This window comes from Carettochelys insculpta, chromosome 2 (genome assembly GCF_033958435.1).
Source record: "Carettochelys insculpta isolate YL-2023 chromosome 2, ASM3395843v1, whole genome shotgun sequence".
NCBI lineage: Eukaryota > Metazoa > Chordata > Testudines > Carettochelyidae > Carettochelys > Carettochelys insculpta.
The window spans coordinates 198350598-198372663 of NC_134138.1; the positions used below are offsets into that span (position 1 = coordinate 198350598).

The 22066-nt window shown below is 42.6% G+C and overlaps 1 protein-coding gene across 1 annotated transcript in view; it reads left to right on the forward strand.

The window, feature by feature from the left end:
* Positions 1-22066, forward strand: part of CPNE4 (copine 4) — a 354061-nt gene that overhangs the window by 161256 nt on the left and 170739 nt on the right. The gene's annotated exons all lie outside the window — the stretch shown is intronic.

The window sequence follows — 22066 nt, forward strand, 5'->3', positions numbered from 1 at the left end:
AATGGCAACAAGATATTGAGCTGAACAATGTTTTTTCAGCAGATTCTATCACACAAATTCTCCTCCCACCGCCAGCAGTGTTGCCCAGCTTTTGTTCTCCTGCAGCCATGGCAGTTTGTATTCATTTCCTGACTGACCATAATGTCGCACCATAAGATCATGAATACCATCACTTGTACCTGGCGGGGAGCAGGCAAATTGTTTCAGATGTGTCAGAAATGTCAGTCTGCCTGCAAAGAGAGCTGAATAGCCCCATCAGACATGCTTCTTCAGTCCGAATAGCTTGTGGATAGATTTAAGTATGTCTCAGGCCTAATGACCAATGCTCTGTCTCTGCAGTTGATTGAACCCAGATGGACTCTCATCAATGGAGCGCCTCACAGTTGAAGCAATGTGCCAGATCCAGGCTCAAGTTGCATAATGAATCACATTCTCATAGCAAAGTGAAGCCATTCTGTGGCCACAGTGTGGTCCGCTGCGGAAGTGCCAGTAATAATTGCTACTAAGAGAGCTGCCAGTGGTTTTGTTGGCTCCCAGTGCAGTGGGCTAGATTCCCAGAGGTCATTGTTTCTTTTTGTTTGCTGAAGAGGGCACATTTGTTCCCTGTTTATTGTTCTGAATGATGGTTGGAGTTTGCTAAAGATGTTCTGTAATGCAAGAAGATGTTTTATTGTTGCTTTGTGAATATTTATTCCTTCTGCACACATGGCTGCTATTTTAAATGCTGTTACTGTGTAAGAGTGCCTAGTAATTGTCCAAAAGGACATTCTTGTTCCCTCTGTTTGATATTTGCCACAAGAGGACATTAGGGTAATTTTCACCCTCACCCTCCTAATAATTAGGATTATTATTACTAGTATGTGTTTTACAATGGCATTCTACCAGGGGTTCTCAACCAAGGGTACATGTACCCCTGGGGGTATGCAGAGCTCTTCCAGGGGGTACATTAACTCAGTGTTTCTTGGCCTTTTTTATGAATGAAAAAACTGGACTTATGTTATGTTCATCTTATTTTTTATTTTATTTATCGTTTCTGCACAATCATAAGTACAATGGCAAGTTTACTGCCTATTCGCAGTTTCTTCCCATCACCCAGTTATGATTAAGTTGTTTAAACAAATGTGTTGCACTGGTAGAGAAAAAATTGTGTGTCTGAAAACTGGAGGTACTGGGGATACTTAATTTTTTTTTTTTTAAACAAAGGGGCACTTTATGAAAAAAGGTTGAGAAACACTGTTCTGGAGGCTCTGACCGAAATCAGGGCCCCTTTGTATTCAGGGTGGGGTTGCCAACCATCTAATCTCACAAATCCAAATGCCCTTACCCTGCTCACTGCCCCTCCGCCTCTTATGCCATCACCCCTCCTTCTATCACTTGCTCTCCTCCACCCTTATTCACTCTCACTGGGATGGGGCAGTGGGTTGGGTGTGTGAGGATGTGCAAGCTCTGGGCTGGGGATGAGGAGTATGGCATATGGAAGGGTCCTGGGGGGCGCTCTGGGCCGAGCCTGGGCCAGAGGGTCAGGATGCAGGAACAGGCGCAGGCTCTGGGAGGGAGTTTGGGTATGGCAGGGGCTTCAGTACAGAGTGGCAGTAGTGCAAGACGGGATGCAGGCTCTGGGAGGGGGTTCAGGGCTGGGGCTCAGTTGAGGACTGATCTCAGTTACTTGTGGGTGAGTTGGATTGCTCAGCTGATAGTGTGAATTTGAATTTCAGTTTGGTGGGCTGATTGTCTGCGTGAATTTGAATTTCTGAATCTGAATTTGAGTTTGCTAGGCTGATTGTCTGCTTGAATTTGAATTCCAGTTACTGTGGCAGTTAGTGTGTGTGTGTGTTTGTGTGTGTGTGTGTGAGAGAGAGAGAGAGAGAGAGAGAGTGAGTGAGAGTGAGCCCCTCCTGCTGTGACTCACCGGGGTAGGGACAGCCAAAGTAAAGAAGGCTTTACAAGCCAGAGGCTAGCGACCAGTGGGAGTGTGAACAGCTGGGAGCTGAAAACAGGGGGCTGCTAACAGGGAGTTTGCCTTGCAGGGAGCCCCATGTTATTATATGATTTTTTTTGTATAGTTTTGTTTCTCTTCTGCCGTTGAAATCAGCTCTAATATCTTCTGACTGAATTCACTGAAGAAAGGGAAAAAAATGGATAGTGACAAGTTTACTTACAAGTCAGCTGTTGTGACCTGCACTGCATGTGCTATGTTTGTTTTCCTGCCGGAAAACAGAAGGGATTTCATATGTACCAAGTGCATGCTGGTTGCCATCTTGGAAGAAAAGGTTAGAGGACTTGGGGCACACACATCGATCCTTCAGTCCATCAGAGAAGGGGAAGACGTACTTGACAGAAGGCATCATTTAGTGCTGCAGGCACAGCATGCACTGAGCAACCAATGAGGGAAGTAGAAACCGAGGAAGAAAACTGGAAGCATGTAACCTCCAGAAGACGAAACCCAGTTCAGTTATCTCCAGTTCCTGTAGTGGTAAGCAAGCACTTTCAAACTCTCTGCACGGGTGATATAGTGGAGAATGCTGCAGCAGAGACCTCTCAGAGAAGGGATGAGAAGAAGATCCCACTGGCTGGAAGGCATGGGATGAGTAGTCCTAGGGATGGCAGTTCTACGACCACCACCCTCAAGAGAAGAAGACAGATGGTGGTGGTCGGGGACTCCCTCCTAAGAGGAACTGACTCATCCATCTGCTGTCCAGATATGGAATCTTGGAAAGTTTGCTGTTTACCAGGAGCTAGAATTCAGGATGTGACAGAAGCACTTCCAGAAATCATCAGACCTGCAGATTATTATCCCTTCCTACTTCTTGGCTTGCAAGGAAAATCCTTGGCAAGCTTAAACTCAAAAAGGATGTGTATAAGAAGTGGAATCTTGGACAGATGAGGAAGGAAGAGTATAAATATATGGCTGGAGAATGCCGGGGGGGGGTAATCAGGAAAGTGAAATCACAATTGGAACTGCAGCTAGCAAGGAATGTGAAGGTCAACAAAAGGGCTTCTACAGGTATGTTAACAATAAGAGGGTTGTCAGAGAGAGTGTGGGGCCATTACTGGATGAAGGAGGTAACCTGGTGACAGATGATGTGTGAAAGGTTCAAGTATTCAGTGCTTTTTTTGCCTCAGTCTTCATGGACAAGGTCAGGTCCCTGACTACGGAACTAGGCAATGCAGTATGGGAAGGAGGTGGGCAGCCCTCTGTGGGGAAAGAATAGTTTGAGATGTTTAGAAAAGCTAGATGCACACAAATCCATGGGTTCAGATTTAATGCATTCAAGGGTACTGAAGGAATGGGCAGATATCATTGCAGAGCCATTGACTATTATCTTTGAAAATTTGTGGAGATTAGGAGAGGTCCCGGATGATTGGAATAAAGCAAATGTACTGCCCATCTTTAAAAAAGGAGAGAAGGACAATCTAGGGAACTATAGACTGGTCAGCCTCACCTCAGTCCCTGGAAAAATCATGGAGAGAATCCTTAAGGAATCCATTCTGGAGCACTTGGAAGAGGGGAGAGTGATCAAGAGTAGTCAACATAGATTCACCAAGGGCAATTTGTGCCTGACCAATCTGATTAGCTTCTATGATGAGGTAACTGGATCTACAGACAGAGGGAAATCAATGGATGTGTGATATACCTCAACTTTAGCAAAGCTTTTGGTACAGTCTCCCACAATATTCTTGCCCATAAGTTAAGGAAGTATGGACTGGATACGTGGACTTTAAGATGGATAGAAAACTGGCTTGACAGATGGGCTCAATGGGTAATGGTCAGGGGCTCAGAGTGTGGTTGGTTGTCGGTTTCAAGTGGAGAGCCCCAAGGTTCGGTTCTAGGACTACTGTTCAACATCTTTATTAATGACCTGGATGAGGGGATGGATTGCACCCTCAGCAAATTTGCAGGTGGCACTAAGATAGGGGGTGAGGTAGATACATCGGAGGGTAGTGATAGGGTCCAGAGGGACCTAGACAAATTGGAGAATTAGGCCAAAAGAAATTTGATGAGGTTCAACAAGGACAAGTCCAGAGCCCTGCACTTGGGATGGAAGAATCCCAAGCACTGTTACAGGCTGGGGACTGGCTGGCTGAATAGCAGTGCGGCACAAAAGGACCTGAGGATTACAGTGGGTGAGAGGCTGGGTATGAGCCAACAGTGTGCCCTTGAAACCAAGAAGGCTGATGGCATATTGGGGTGCATTATGATAAGCCTTTCCAGCAGAGCTAGAGAAGTTATTATTCCCCTCTACTCTGCTGTAGCGGGGCCTCCTCTGGAGTATTGCCTCCAGTTCTGGGCCCCCCAGTATAGAAAGGATGTGGATGCATTGGAGAGGGTTCAGCAGAGGGCAACAAAAATGATTAGGGGATTGGATCACATGACCTGTGAGGAGAGGCTGAGAGATTTGGGTTTATTTAGTTTGCAAAAGAAAAGACTGAGGGGCGATTTGATAGCAGCCTTCAACTTTCTGAAAGGGGGCTGTAAAGAAAATGGAGTCTGTTCTCAGTGGTGACAGATGACAGAACAAGGAGCAATGGTCTGAAGTTACAGAGGGAGAGGTGTAAGCTGGATATTAGAAAAAACTCTTTCACCGGGGGGTGGTGAAGGACTGGAATGCGTTACCAAGAGAGGTGGTGGAATCTCCATCCCTAAAGGTTTTTAAGTCCCGGCTTGACATAGTCATGGGTGGGATGATTTAGTTGGGGTTGAGCCTGCTTTAGGCAGGGGGCTGGACTAGATGACCTCCTGAGGTCCCTTCCAGCCATAGAATTCTTCGATTCTATGATTCTATGGGGCAAGGATGTATGAACGGGTTCAAGTTCTGGAAGAGAGTTTGGATGCAGGAAGGGGCTCAGGGCTTCGGCAGAGGGTTGGGATGCAGGAGGGAGTGTGAGGCATATGCTCTGGGAGGGAATTTGGATGTGGGAGGGTGCTCAGTGCTAGTACAGGGGATAGGGGTGCAGGAGAGGTTTGGAATGTATTTGGAAACTACAGTATTCTCTCTGCGAGTTTATAGAAATGTCTACCTACAATTTTGCAGTTTAGCAAGTTCCTAAACCACAAAGAAATGGCTTTGGAAATAAATGAAAAATCTACTGGGCTGACAAGTTAACTATAATCACATGTGAGCACAATGACGTTTAGAAGGATTGATTGTGAGGAAGGGCTTTGAAACTATAATCAAATGACGTCCAGACTTTTCTCTTGGATCAAAATTAATACAACATCCTGTGTGAAGTAGTTACAATGAAAGCTTTATTTAATCAATTAATGTAATCATTAGATCTTCATTGCTGCAAGCCTAAATTCAAATCATGTTAATAAATGGCAAATACATTTTTTGAAATGTTGCCCTGGGTTTCCTTTAAGAGTTTGGCATAGGCTGTTAAAATGTTGCCATGATAAGATCACTTCGCCTCTCAAGTCAGTTACTGAAGAGTATGTGTCAGATCTGAGAGATTAAGCGACTTCCTCTTTGAGCTCAGAGCCTTGCTGTGATGCGCATGTGGCTCTCACCTCTTTGCCTTTGGATCAAGACCTTGTAAATCTCTGGGATGAGTTGTCCAAAGAGGCCTAAGGGAGCTAGGCATGCATTTGCCCTAGGCTGCTTTATGGTACATAAGGTACTGATGTACTGTGTACAATGTACCATTTATAAAATTATCACTATGCCCCTGCACATTAGACAAATGGCATACCGTAGCTGCAAATTTAGAGTGCTGTTTGGGTGGCTTCAGTTAATAAAGCTCCAAAAACTGCCCTGAGAATCAACTACTGTGGTCTTTGTTTAGAAAGTCAGCATATAGCAAAAGTTAATAGTATGTGGTATGTGACTGACCACTGCTGTCCCTGTTCTGGTACAGGTTGAATCTCTCTCATCCAGCACCCTTGAGATCTGACTGGAGCTGGATGAGAGAATTTGCCAGACCACGGGAGGTCAGCATTGTCTAGCAAGATTACCAACACATCCACTGTTTACTGGGCTCTTAGAAGACATTTTAGGGGCTTATTACAGCTAAATAACAGCAGAGAACACTGAGAGCCAGGACAGGTGGCTATAAACAAACTTTATGAGACCACAGGAAACTTGGCCACACCCAGGATAAGTGGTTGTCCGGCTAACTAAAATCATGCTGGATTACAGATATGGCCGGATGAGAGAGTTCTGGATTACAGAGGTTCAACCTGTATAAAGAAATATTGGTCTAACTCAGAAAACAAACACTCTGGAAAGGCTTAGAAAACATTGACAACTTAATGTCAAAGCCATCAATTGTACACCTGGTTTCAAGGGTTGCATGCACAAACCTGGTTTTCAAAAGTAAAAAGAATTGTGAGTTGCATTGGTTGTTGGTAATTTCATGCCTTCAACCCCAAACCAATGCACCAGGAACAGCCCCAGGGCTGACATGCAGGATGGTAATCTGGGAAAGATACTGATATTTTCTATTACTACTTGGTTGGCTGCTCACATTGGGGATCTGTTGGCATGGATCATCGGGCTTAAATGCAAATACAGCTCATGGGGAAAAGGCTCACACTGTTTTCTGTGGGAAATGGATCAGGACTTTACACAGCTGTTGTTTTGTAAGCAAAGGGGCCCATATGACAGGCTTGTCAGTGCTTTAGTTTCACTGTAAAACAACAAAATGGAGCTCAGAACATCTGGGACGGGGTTCACAAAGTACGTTTTGAAAAGTGGATTTTTTTGGACAATCCTTTCAGGTCCTGATCCAGAGCTCATTGAAGGCAGTGAAAAGGCTCCCATTGATTTGGTCAGTGGAAGGGGAGTTTGGAGTCTGTGGTACTGTGCAGTATGTGCTATATAATTGTGCACTTTGTTTCCCGGTTTTGAATGCATCAGTGACATAATTGATTTAGCATTTGAATTATGACATTAGAAGCAAATTAATAAATCTTTAATTATAAGCATATCATTAGCCGATGAACTTCTTAAGCTGACAGACTGACTGGGCCTGTATCAATTGACATGATTCATAAACCCATATGAGAATCCATATTAGTTATGCTTCAGTTTCCCGAGTGTACAAATGAGAAAATCTTTATCAGCATAAATAAATTACTGGATCACTATTTATAGTCAATTAATAAGGTAGTTATTGACCTAGCATGGTTTCTCCACTCAGTGTAATGTAGTTGTACTAATGCCTGGTCAGTCAAGGATCATCTAACAGCTTCACTCTTTCTTTTTAAGTTTGTTTCCAAAACTCTGTGACTTTGTAGGGACATGTTTACCCCCTAGTAACAGGTGCTCAGAATGGCACAATATACACTCTGTTACAAGCAGCCGATGCATCTACAACACTTGTATAATACCAAGCCAAATTATTGTAGAGAACTATTTAAGAATACAATGGTGATGGCATTGGTGTAGACTAGGAATCCTCAAAAATTAGTCAGATTATCAGGCTGCTTTTTGTAAAGATGTAAAGTAGAGAGAGAGCATATCTTCACTGCCAGTGGTGCCATACAATGCCCATTTCTGACATGAATGAGTTTACTAGAACTCAGATACAGCTGACAGCGATACTGGGAACCAGCTCTGAAATACACCTGTTAAATAGCAGAGGCAGGAAGTAAGTGAAAATATGCATTGGGGCTCTTTGATTTTCACTTTGGAATAGTGTGATTGGCATCTTTGTACTCCATTGTTCCAATGAAATATGTGGTGTGTCTTCACTGCAAACTTAACTCAAGCTCTTACTGACGTATTGCCCCAACCACTAAGTAACCACGTGCAGACCTTCTCACTGGAGTTTGGTGCTTTAAATATGGGCTAGTTAGCTCAGTGTGGGAACAAGTTAGAGCTTAGGTATTGTTCTTGTGCAAGCAGATAACCTGCATGCTTTGTAGTTTACATGCAGGGTCACTCCCTTGAATGTTAGTACTACTCTAAAGCCTTCCAGTAATGCTCTCCTTCTACTCAGAAGGATGGACAAATTCTTGCACAACTGACTGGGAAAGAATCACAGACTGGCTCAACTTACTGCAATGTTAAGAACCAGGGGCTATGCCCCCACAGTCTTAGCTACAGGGAGAGTGCAGCACCAGTGGGGACACAGCAACTCAGGTCAGAATTTGTAAGATACTGGTTCACACCTGCCATAGACTAACCTGGGTGCCAGTCCCCTGAGATAACTCTGCGATGAAGACATACCTGTAACTGCAAGTATATTACTTTGGTTGTAAAACCGAGGTTACTTGCTGGTGGACTCTGGAAAAGAGACTTCTCCAAGCATCTGGCACTCTTCTAATCCCGTCTCTAAAATTAGCTGAGTGGCAGCGTTTCCTTATTCCCAGAAGGACTACAGACTGTGTAATGAATCAGCAAATAGCAAGGTGAAAGCAGAATTTTTTTCAAAGTAAGAAACTGCAGAATCCAGCTGGAGTAAGTCTATATCTGAACAGGAATTTTCTTCCCCATAAAGAGCTTAATTCTTGGTACACAAGTGCACCTCTTTGTTAACCCCCTGTCTTAAAATATTCAGCTTGTTGGGAAATAATAAATTAATAATAATGTTGGTGAAAAAAATTACTCTGTATTTGTTCATTGGTAAAATTCTGTTCCTTTTGGCACAGAAATAAACAGCAAATTTGCTTCTCTCCTGAAGCCAGTGAGTGCAAGTATTATAATGTGCCACCAAATAAAAATGGGATTGAATGCTCTGTCAATCAAGAATTGCAGCCCCAGGGACCATTCTTGAGTTTTTGTAAAGGCTGTAGATTAAAATACGCTATTTATAAAGAAGCGACAAATGTTTGCCTAGGATAGAGCTGTGCACTGGATTGCAAATCCTGTCAGACTGTGCTGCTAATTTGTTACTGTGGCTAATAGTACTCAAAGCTGTGCCATGTAATATATAATACCTCCAGCTGATCACCATCAGGAAGGATGCCATGGGATGCCACACATCCTCAGCAAGGAATCAGTGTTAGCATAAAGACAAGCAGGGGGCAGAGGGTATAGAAATAATATTAGATGAGAGAAGATTGGATTGAAGCCCGACACATCCAGTTGTCAAAAATAAGCAATAGTCAGTGTTGTATTTGATTGTATGGTCTTGATTTTAAATGTTATGTTATACAAAGACTAGTATCAGTCCTAAGCATATGTTTTGGGGCATATAATTCATGCAACCTGAGGGGGCATCCAAGAGTATTTGCCAGCTGAGGAAAGGCTAGCTCAGTATCCTGTCTTTCAAAAGTGGCCAATGCCACATGTCCCAGAGGAAATGAATTGAACAGGTGATCATCCCCTGATTCCATTCCCTGTTGCCCATTCCTAGCTCCTGACAAACGGAGGCTAGGGACACCATCCCTACCCATCCTGGCCAGCAGTCATTGATGGACCTCTCCTCTGTTAAATTAGTTCTTTTGGGGACATTGTTATAGTCTTGGCCTTCACAACAACCTCTGGCAAGGCATTACTCAAGCTGACTATGCGTTGTGTGAAAAAAAAATACTGTGTTCGTTTGTTTTAAAGGTGCTACTTTTTAATTTCGTTTGGTGACCCCTAGCTCTTGTATTATGAGAAGGAATAAATAAAACTTTACTTTCTCCACACCAGTCATAATTTTGTACACCTCTATCATATCCCTGGTAAGTCATCTCTTTTCTGAGCTGGAAAGCCCCAATCTTATTGATCGCTCCTCATATAGAAGTGGTTCCAAACCCCTAACCATTTTTGTTATGCTTTTCTGAACCTTTTCCAATTCCAGTCTTCTTTTTGAGATGGGGTGACCATATCTGCTTGCAATATTCAAGAAGTGTGTGATTTATGTAGAGGCTGTGTGAGATTTTCTCTTATTATCTATCTCTTAATAATTCCCAACATTCGGTTAGCTGTTTTGACTGCCGCTGCACATTGAGTGGATGTCTTCAGAGAACTATCCACAATGACATCAAGATCTCTTTCTTGAGTGGGAACAGGTAATTTAAACCCTGACATTTTTATATGTGTAGTTGGGATTATGTTCTCCAATGTTCTTTATTTTGCATTTGTCAGTATCGAATTTTATCTGCAATTTTGTTGCCCTGTCATCTACTTTTATGAGATTCCTTTGTTACTCTTCACAGTCTGCTTGGAACTTAACTACCTCAAGTAGTTTTGTGTCATCTGAAAAGTTTGCCACCTCACTGTTCATCCTTTTTCCCAGATGGTTTATGAGTATATTTAACAGGTCAGATCCTGTTACAGACCCCTGGAGATGCCACTTTTTACTTCTCTTCATTCTGAAAATGGACCATTTATTCATACCCTTTGCTTTCTATTTTTTAACCAGTTATCAGTCCATGAGAGGACCTTTTCTCTTGTCCCATGACAGCTTACTTAGAGACTTTGGTGAGAACCTTGTCAAAGACTTCCTGGAAATTTGAGTACACTATATGCACTGGATCCCTCATGACCACATGCTTATTGACTTCCCTCGAAGAATTCTAATAGATAAGTGAGGCACAATTTCTCTTTACAAAAAACATGTTGACTCTTTCCCCAGCAAATTATGTTCATCTATGTGTCTGACAATTTTATTTGCATGTTATAGTTTCAACTAGTTTGCCCAGTACTGAAGTCAGGCTTGCTGGCCTGTAATTGTCAATATTGCCTCTGGAGCCCTTCTAAAAATTGACCCCACATTAGCTATCCTCCAGACATTTGGTACAGAAGCTGATTTAAATGACAGGTTACAAACTCCATTTAGTAGTTTCACAATTTCACATTTGAGTTTTTTCAGAACTCCTAAGTGTATGCCATCTGGTCCTAGTAATTTCTTATTGTTTTGTTTCCAAAACTCCCCCTAATGACACCTCAATCTGGGACAGTTCCTCAGATTTGTCAGCTAAAATAGAACTGCTCTGGATTGGGAATTTCCCTCACATCCTTAGCCATGAAGACAGATGCAAAGAATTCATTTAGTTTCTCAGCAATGACCGTATCATTCTTGAGTGCTCTTTTAGCATCCTGGATGTCCAATGGCCTCACTAATTGTTTAGAAGGCTTCCTGCTTCTTATGTACTTTCAAAACATTGCTGTTACTTTTTGAGTCTTGAGGTATTTGTTCTTCAGGTTCTTTTTGGCCTTCATATATATATATATATATATATATATATATGTGTGTGTGTGTGTGTGTGTGTGTGTATATATATATATATATATATATATATATATATATTAACATCTTATTTACCAGAATTTATGCTTCTTTCTGTTTTCCTCAGTAGGATTCCCTTTCCACTTTTTAAAAGGTGACTTTTGTCTCACTGCTTCTTTACTTTGTTGTTTAAGCACAGTGGCACTTTTTTGGATCACTTACTGTGTTTTTTAATTTATAATTTAATTTACATTTAAGTTGAGCCTCTGTTATGGAATCTTTAACAATTTGCATGATGCTTCCAAGGATTTTCATTTTGGCACTGTAATATTTCATTTCTGTTTCACTAACTTCCTCATTTTTGTGTAGTCCCCCTTTCTGAAATTAAATGCTACAGTGTTGGGATGCTGCGGTGTTTTCCTTGCTACAGGGATATTTTATTATGCTTGCTATATTATTATTATGTCTAGCTATATACATCTTTTGGACCAGATCCTGTGCAGTACTTAGGACTAAATCTAGAATTGCTTTTCCTCTTGTGGGTTCTAGGACTAGCTGCTCCAGGAAACAGATATTTAAGGTGTCAAAAAACTTTGTCTACATCCCATCCTAAAGTGACATGTACCCAGTCAATAATGGGATTGTTGAAATCCCTCATTATTACTGAGGTTTTCATTGAGTGTTTCCCTATCACCATTCTGAGCTGGTTGTTAGTAATATATCTCTACTGCTATATACTTATTATTGGTACATGGAATTGCAGCTGTTGAGATTCTGTGGTACAGTTTAGTCCAGTTAAGATTTTTACTTCACTGATCATATGATTTCTTTCACTCCTCCTGCCAGCATGACCTGTGGTGGCCTTCCAGTCAATTTTGTATTCTCTTGTCTTGGCGGTCACTCAATAAAGAGTAGGATGTTTTCATGTCACTCTCCTATTTGTGAGTCCCTTAATGTCTGATCAGCCCAATTCTGGAGCTGCAGATCTTACTACAGAAGGGGCAGGTGTGGGTAGCTGTTGGAGGAGCATGGGGCAGTTTTTGACACTCTTGTATTCTTCTCTGCCTCTCTTCATCTGCACTGTAGCAGGACCTTTCAAACTGTGCCACCCCCTAATGAATTATCATTTTCCAAAGTGGATGGTCTTTGGCAAGGTTCTCCCAAGTGTGGACACTGATGCTGCACTTTTTCAAGTATGCCTTCAGCATGTCCTTCTGTCTTTTCCATTGGCCCTCAAATATTCCTCTATCCTTCCTCCAACTCGGAAAACAGAATCTGTTTTGGGAGGTGCCGATCAGACATTCAAACCACATGACCAGTCCAACAAAGTTGTTGATGAATGATAACGGCTTCAATGCTGAACATGTTCGACTCTTCCAGGATGCTAGTGTTCATATGCCTATCCTCCCAAGAGATATTTAGGATTCTTCTGAGACAGCATTGATGATATCGTTCAAGTGCCTTCACATCATGCTTGTATGTTGTCCAGGTTTCACATGAGTACAGTTGCGTTGGAACAACCACTGCATCGTATACAAGGAGCTTTGTCTTGAGACAGATGTCCTAGTTCTGAAAGATTCTTTGTCTCAGGCCAGAAAAAGCAGAGCTTGCATGGCTCAGATGATGCTGGATTTCCGCATCGGTGTTGGCTTAGCAGAAAGATGACTTCCAAGGTATGGGAAGTGCTCCACATTTTCCAGCAGTTCTCCATTGACTTCAGTAGAACGTACATGCGATTGTCCTGTCGCCGAGGCTTGGTGGACCCCCTTGGTATTTTTGATGTTCAGTGTGAGGCCAAGATTCTCGTATGCTTCAGCGAAGGCGCTTCAGGTGGTCTGAAGGGCTGTGAGAGGAAGAGCAGCAGCCATGTTGTCATCTAAATATTGGAGCTCCATGATTGAGGTGGTGGAGGTCTTGCATTTAGCCTTCAGTCTCCTGAGATTGAAATGCTTCCCATTCATTCTATAGGCAATCTTTACACCATCTGGAAGCTTGCTGTCAATGAGGTGAAGGGTTTGTGTGGCATTTTCACTGAACCTCACACTTGCAATTATATTGACAAAATTTGGACATGTTGGAGTCTGTTTAGACTCTTCAAAGCAGCACAGAAACTCCCACCTAATTACAACAGGCCGGCAGAAACTTCAGTAGTAGAAGACATAAACGAGCATTAAATTAACACATATTTTGATACACACATCTAATCTGCATACACCAGCTCTTTTCTTTAGTTTTGCTCTCCTCTTACCAGGTAGGCTTCCATTTTATTGGAATTTAGAGGTTTCTAGCTACCAGCACAAACTCCATTGTTTGCTTTGACTGGAGGGATAATTTTTAGCTGCTGTATGAATTCAAATAAAAGCAAGCAGGTTAAGATATTTGCTTTGTTTGAAGGACTGTTCCATGCTCTGAGCACTTGCTTGATCATATTACTGGTGAGACTTTTTTTCCCTGTATTGGTCTGTGCTTGAAGCATAATGAACAGGAACATTTTCTGCTCTCAGTCGCACATGGACAGTTTCAGTGGGGTTACAAAATTGTAACTGTGTGCTGAATCTGGCCAATTATCTTCATTTTTCTCCTCCCTTTTTTCTTTTAATAGATGCCTTGAAGATACTTTGTTAGCAGTAAGTATTGAAAGACAATGGCCTCAGGATCACAGTGCCTAATACAGACATTTTATTGGAGAGTACTTCAACAAAATACATCGTCAGGTGCTAAGGGAGCATGATGTGAGAATCAATATTCCACCCTGCATCAAGTGCTGCCACAGCAAGAAAAGATAGTCAAGGTTAAAAAGAAAGATGTCTCTGAATTATACAGTGTACAACAACCAAGATTTCAAAAGTGAAGCACTGTTTGGCAAGTCCAGAAGGAGACACCTTTCAAAAAGTGCAGAGCGCCCCTCTCTGAAGGTCAGGCCCCTTTAAAGTATCATAGCACCTAAAAGATCACTAGACCCTTTAAAAATCTTGACCTATACATTTTTGAAATCCAGTTATAATGGGAGTTATGTGTATTTACTCCATTTGCTGTGGGGTCAGCTCTCCTCTTAGCTATTGAAGCTATCTGGAAAGAAGAAACAACTGAAAATCCAACTAGATCCCAAGTTGTGAATCTGAGACACAACCCCCCGCATGTTAGGGAGCTAAAATAAACTCCACTATTTTTTCCAGCCTAGGAACATTGTTACTTTGTCATCAGGATTGTCCATGTTATAGTCCAGTGGTTCTCAACCAGGGGTACATATGTCTCTGGGGATACACAGACCTTTTCCAGAGGGTACATTAACTCAGTGTTTCTCAACGTTTTAATGAATAACAAAATAGGACTTCTTTTATGCTCATCTATTATTTATTTATCCTTTTTGCACAACCATAAGTACGATGGCAAGTTTATTGCCAATTGTTAATTTCTTCCAACCAACCAGTTATGATTAAGTTGTTTAAACAAAAGTGTTGAAATGGTAGAAAAAATGCAAGTCTGAAAATTATGGGTACTGGGGGTACTTATTATTTTTAAAAAGGGATATTTTATTAAAAAAAAGCTTGATAAAGGATGTTATAGTTGATAGAGAAAAGGCATACAAGCTCTGATATACATAGCCCCCACAGTGTTAGAAATTTTGTCATGTGTTTTTAAATGGTGCTTACCAGAATTGGGGTCTGTGGTTTGTAAGTGCTATCATTATGAAATGAATATTAACTATTTAAGCATTAAAACAATTTTTGGCAAGCCAGTTGCAAGCCTGCTCTTATTCTGTATTTGGTTTTCTGATGAAGTGGATTTGGTAAATTACTTGTAACATAGTATGAGTAGTTCCTAATTTGTCGTCCACATTCCCAGAGTGTAAAGTGGCAAAAGAGAATCAGCAGTGCAACTTGGAGAGGACTAGTTGTAGGTGACTGAATGTGTGAGGTAAGTTTATGAATCTGATGCTAATGGAAAAGAAAATGTTAGGGTTACTCAGAAGTCTTAGGATGAAAACCTGGCCCTATTCAGTCAATTGCAAAGCTCCTAAGTACTCCCACAGGGACAGAATGTCATTCTAAGAAAAATAGTTTACCAAGAAAAACAATAAAAATGTGACTGTGAGAATGAGGCTTATGAAGTAAATTATACAGTGTAGTTTCTGTTAGATGTTAAAATCAGTGGCATTTTCACTGAACAGCACACTTGCAAAAATATTGGCAAGTCAAAGCTGAGTCAGACTCACCAGAATAGTGGCAAGTCAGTAGAAGCTTCTGTGCTAACTGTGAAGAATAGAGATTGCATCAGCATAACAATTAAAAGTCAACCAAAGTGTTGCTTCTGAGCAAGGCTAAAGAAACAGAAAACTGCAGTTTCTCCTGTCTTAATTTCAGATTCTTCGCTTTATATTAGAACTCCATAAAGCCACTTTCTCTCTGCACTCCCCCCGCCCCCCGCACCCCCACCACACACACTGTCACCCGTCTGTTAGGATGTAGTGCCATGCTTCCTCCAGCAGCCATGGTACATTAGATCAGGGATGAGCAAACTTTTTACGTTAGACCCCACTTTTCATCCCTGCAATTAGCAGGGTGCCCCAACCTGTCTAATGTAATTCAAACTGATGGAAATTTTGGGTTTGTTCACATGAAAAAAAGCAAACAAACCCTCTTTTGGCACGTGTAAGAAAATAATCATGTAGAATGTGAAAACTTTGTAAATATGAATACGCATGCACAAAAAATAACACATTTCAGCATTTTTAAGGAGACAGATGAGCCTGAAATCCAGCATCCAATCATGCTGTGCCCCCATTAGGAAATTTCATGCCCCCCTGAGGGAGCCTGTCCCCCACTTAGTTCACCCCTGCCTTAGATAGAACAGTCAGCTATGATGAGATCGTTACACAGTACACTTAAAAAGCATTACTTCTTTTCAGATTATGAACCACCTAATGACTGGATTTGATGGCTGCTGGAGTTTCCCTCCATTTCTAGTATTCTGTGATCCTATGATTATGCTAGAGCATCAGCTAAGCTTAAGTTCAGGTCTTCTCAGCAGAGGATGATTAAAGAGATTGCAGAACGAAAAGTACTTTTTTTTCTTTGTGTGTGTAATGGGGAATGTATGTAATATTTTATTGTTACATTTAACATGCTGATCTCTGTTGGAGAAGAGATGGTGAAACCGTGGACAGGACAGAAAAGAGGTCGGTGCTTAGCTGAGTGCAGTGGTTATTTCTCCTTAATTGAGTGATTGAACAAATGGTCAAGTGAAACTAGGTAACATGTACCCTAGCAGTTGTAATAGAGTCTGGGGACATAGTGGCCCACAGAGTTAGTTACAAGATATAGTGTAGATACAACCTAACGATGTCCTCAGAACCTGGTTAAAAACACAGGCCTAAATTTTCAAGTAGCCAGCCATTTTGTTGCCTTAGTTTTTGGGTTCCTAACTTGAGACACCATAAAGACTTTCAGGTGGTAGCTGCTCAACACTTTCTGTAAATCAAAGCCCCATTTCCAGCACTTTGAAAGTGAGAAAATAAAACATTTTTACTCCTACCCCATGGACCATCTTGTGCTTTGGCAATGTTTTCCCGTGGTGTTGTACAGTACAGGTTGAACCTCTCTAATCTGGCATCCTTGGGACCTCACCAATGCCAAACTAGAGAATTTGTCAGGCCACAGGAAGTCAATATTGTGTAGAAGATTACCAACACTTCCACTGCTTACTGGGCTCTTAGAAAACATTTAGGGGTAAATTACAGATAAATAATAGCACAGAACACTCAGAGCCAGGACTGGTGCTGTAAAGAAACTTTATGGGACCACAGGAAACTTGGGCACATCCATAATAAGTGGTCATCCGACGAAGTAAAATCAAGCAGGATTGCAGATGTTGCTGGATGAGAGACGTCTGCATGAGAGAAGTTCAACCTGTACTTCATACAGTGGGGTATCCTTATTCTGCCTTGTGCCTTTGGGTACTATTTAATATAAATATGAAATATGTAAAGTAAATCACCTGTAGATAGTTGGAAATAATTTACTGTGAGCAGTTCATTTCCAGCATGTTTATAGACCAAAGGTGTTGTAGCAATGCCAAGATTGTTGTGTCTCAGAGGGGAAGCAATGTTAGTCTGTAATTTCAAAAACAACAGAGTCCTGTGGCACCGTAGAGACTAACAAATTTATTAGTTTATGAGTTTTCATGGGCAATGGGCTTTATTCACAAAAGCTCATGATGTAATAAATTTGTTAGTTTCTAGGTACCATGGGACTGTTTTTTTAAGGTTGTTATACGTTGACTGTTTATTTAAGGTTGTTATATGTTGCTTTTCAATCCTTAGGTTAAGAATGAGTTAAAGACTTATTGCTCCTCTTCACTGTTTCCAAACTTCAATTAATATGAAAACGAAAGCTGTACAATAGGGTAACCTTTTCAATGACTCTTCATTTCTGGAATAGAGATGAGGTGGTGTGAAAGCACTGCTAATAAAAAGCATACTCATGAGCCACCAAGCAAAGTGTAAATTGCTTTACACTTGTATCAGAATTTTGCATAAGTTACTGTGTCAGGAAAAGCTTCAGTCTTGTTAAAATTCAAATGACATAAAAATAATACCATCACTTCATCCTCGTCCATTTTATCATCTCCCCCATGCTGGAGGAATGTGACTTGCTTGACTGAATCAATATTTTTAGAAAGGCTTGCGGTGAAAGTTGAGCCCTTTATTTTATTCTGGTCTGTAACATATACTGAAAAAGGTGCTTAACTAATGGACTGTGTCTTACGGAAAAGATACAAGCTGACTAAAGCTGCGTCTACACTTACTTGAAAGGTTGATGGCTGCTACGCAATATTTGGTGCGCCAGTTGCGCACCAACAATCGACTTCGCAGCCATGGACTTCTGTGCCTGTCTTCACCGCAGAAGTTGATGAGAGTGCTCCTCCTGTCGATCTTCCTTAATCCTGTGTCACTCAAAAGAAGTTCCAGGGTCGACATTGACCCTGGAATGCGCCATTTGGCGCCTGTAAAATCGAACATAAGCATTCGATCTTCTGTGGCAAGTGTAGACTCAGCCTAAGTTTCCAAAGAGAGCAAAAGGGGGGCCAGTACCCATTTACTGTTACTTAATCTATCTACAGGTGATTTATTTTACTTATTTAATATTTATACTAAGTAGCACCCAAAGGCACAAGTCAGAATGAGGACACCCCACTGTAAGAAGTAATGTACAAAAACATGGGACAACGTAGTCTGGCTTTTCTTAATGAGATTTTCATGTTTACAACTCACCCCTTCCACAGACATTATTTTTAAACTATGCAAGTAAATGCAGGGCTCATGGAAGGTGCCAGTATTTCAGTTCAGCAGGCCAAAGCTTTCTCTTTGCTCATGAGACAGGTACAAACCTTAGAGACAGAAGCTGGATGAGGTCATATCTTTTATTAGACCAACCTGAACGAGACAAGTTTTCAGGATAACACAGTTCTTGTTGTTGTTTTTCTTTTTTCTGTTCCTGTAAACATCAATGCAAGGTATAAACATTAGCAGCCAAGGGGAAATTTTTCCACACTATCCTACCAATATGCTTTATATTTAATGCAGAAGACTCTTCCATAGGGATTATAAGACAGTTCAGTCACTAGAAATATTCATCTCTTTACCTCTCCACTGAGACTACCAGCAAAGGTGCCCATTAGTGTCCATTGAGATAATGGTGAGTTTGTGCCATGGATACCCATTTACTAGGGACTGAGTGGAGAATGTAAGCCATCAAACAGCTGTCCTGTGGTAGTGATGTTCACTTGCAACTAACCTTTGTGAAATTTTAATACTTGACCTGCAGGTGAAAAGCTTCACGTCATAAGTAACCTGCTCAGCTGTCTAGCTCCCCAAGCTCAGCAGGGACACTTAGAAAAAGCTGTGTCTGTAATCATGTTAGAGCCTGAGCTGTCAGTCATCATTGCCTGCTGTCTGAACTGGCTCTTGTTGGTTTCTCTTGCTTGAATTGGGTTCCTTTTCCACCTGTTAATCTAGGGGATGATGAGAAAGCTCCACCTCAATCCGTCTCCCTTTCTCTTCCTTTTCTGCTCCTGGCTGAGAGCAGCGAGTACAAAGCTATAGATACAAAATTACGAAAAGAAAAATTGCTTTAAATTTGAAAATACTTTTAAATACAATGTACCAATCAAAATGGGGAGCATGTCTCCGGCAGGAGCCAGCAGCATAGAATTCATCGCCCATTGAACTGATCTATTTCTAATCACAATTGTGTATCATTGGCTTGGTGCTTTTCAGGATTTCCTGTGTGGGGTGTAAAAGATGTGGGAGGTGCCAGTGTTGTTTTGCTCACGTTATGGCCGTATCTACACTTGCCCAAAATTTCGAAAGGGCCATGCTAATGGCCAAATTAGAGAATACTAATGAGGTGCTGAATGAATATTCAGCACCTCATTAGCATGCTGCCAGCCATGGCACTTCGAAAGTGCTGCGTTTTGATCGCACGCAGCTTGTCTACATGGAGCCCTTTTCGAAAGGACCCTGCAAACATTGAAATCTCCTTATTCCTGTCAGCTGATAGGTCCGTGTAGACAAGCCATGTGCGATCGAAATGTGACACTTTCAAAGTGCTGCTGCCGGCAGCGTGCTAATGAGGCGCTGAATATTCATTTCAGCACCTCATTAGTATTCTCCGATTTGACCATTAGCATGGCTCTTCCGAAATTTTGGCCAAGTGTAGACACGGCCTATATGTTCATCTCTTGGTTTGATTGTGTTTATATTGGTTGCAGTAAGGTTACACAGGGGTTAATTCCTCCAGCACAGGTTTGTAGGTAGACCAGAAAGTGGACAACACTCCTGATAGTTTCACATTCACTGCTAAACAAGTACATTGTAGAGAGACGTGTTTGGGAATCCATCCCTGACCAGACCCAGCTGGCGTGCACAAAGGAGCCTTGAGGGGATTGGAAGGGTCAGCACTTGAAGAGCAGAGGACAGAGGCTGCAGATGCTTCCCCCCACCCTGGGCTCCGAGAGGTTGGGGTACATGGGATAAAGCAGCTTTAGCTAATCTTAGGTGCCTCAGAAGTGCACAGACAAGCCTGGCAGGGCACCAGAATCCAACTGGGCCTGCCAAGCAATCAGGGTTGCCACACACAGTGCTGTGTCCCAGGACCCAGTCAGAGAGAGACAGCGAATGGGGCTGTGCTCAGTGACTGAGAGGGATGAAGTGAGTGGGTGGTTGGCACATGGGACAGACTGCGTTTAGTCATTGTGTTGGCAGCTGTACAGTTGTTTTGATTGACATAGATTTTAACAACAGGCAGAGCTGCTGCCATGGATCAACCTGGCATACACCTGCCATTCATTTCTTTAGAAAATTCATCCCACCCTTGCACACCCAATGTTTTGCTTGATAGTACTCCACAAGTGCTAGAGTCCGACAAATCTGAGGGCCAGCGAGTGTGACAGGGACTTGGTGACAGCTTCATTAATAAAGTTCTGAGGTGTTGATAAGCAAGCGGGGTTCAAGACTGTGGGGAACACCCAAGTGAGAGAGGAGGCTGCCCTCTCACACGTGGGGCTCGTCCAGGAACTGCAGCCGATGGGAGCTGCGTGATGCAGGGGCAGTGCACTGAGTCCTCCAGCTACCCGGCTACCTCAGAGCCAAAGGGACATATCCCTCCTTCCTGGGAGTTGCTGAGGTCAGAGCTGCCTGGAGGCCATGCCACAATCATCTACCCAACCCTGAGCCCCGTCCTACACTCCAAACCCATTGTGCCCAGCTCTACTGTACAGCTCCAGCCAAAGCCCTCACCCCATTTCACAGCCCAGTTCCCGGCCTTCGCCCAGTGAAAGGGAGCGTGAGAGTGAGGGTGGGGGAAAGCAAACCGTAGAGCTGGGGGTTGCGAGTGGGCAGGGCCTTCGGGCAGGGGCAGGGTCACAGGAGAGGAAGGAGGCAAAGATGTTTAGTTGTCTGCAGTTAGAAGGCTGGCAACCCTACTGAGAAGCAGCACAGCTTCTCATAGGCACAGGAACTAGGGGTGCGAGGGGTTCTGCAGGATCCTTGGGCTCCTGGCAACAGACCCACACGCCAGGGGCTGTACTTCCAGCTTAGTGCTCAGAGTCTGGGCTGCTGGGCCTGCGCACCAGTGCTTTGCTCCTGGCTTCAGCTGGGATGGGTAGGGGGAGAGGAGGTGGACAGAAGAAAGGGGCCTGGATTTCAGCATCCCAACTTTTTCAAATGTTCTCCCACCACAGCAGCCTCTTCATTAACTTGCAGCCACCTGGACAAATGTTTGTTTTTGGTAGCAAGAAAGGTCCTAAATACAAGCACGCTTGTTCGCAGCACACTGCTCCTAGACTAAGAGCTATCTCCTGCAAAAGCAATGGAAAGGTATCATTCAATCTGTTATTTGCAAATGCACTTCATATAGTATTTATGCTCAGAAGACCTTTAAACTTTCAAACTCTCAGGAGACTGTTGGCCTGGGCAAAAAGGGTACAGGGTCTCTTTTCCCCATGGAGGACACTGGGAGTTTTGTTATTGAGTGGAAGCAGGACTGAGCTCTAGAGGGCAACAGCTTTCAAGCCTGGCAGGAGTGTGGGCCCAGCTAGTGTAGAGAGTGTTGCTAAGTGTTCCAGCACCTGAATTCAGCAGGGCCTACAGGTGAGGTGTTGCAGCCTAAGACAAGTAAACCTTACCCGACATCTCCTATGGGACGCTGCTCTCTTGCAGGAAGATGGCCGCTACTGATACCAGCCAGAAGTTGCAACACCTATGAGAGACTGTTAACTAGTTTCCTGCATCTTTTCTACTGCTTGAGCACTTACTAAAAGAACTTCCATGTTTTGAAATTAAATTACCTGCTGGAATATTGTACTGGAAACAGAGCAGATTCCCCAAAGGCTCTAGTTAGTGACAGTCTTGCCTTTACCCTTTGCTGCCAAAGGATCCTGGAGAGATTGGACTATATCTGCT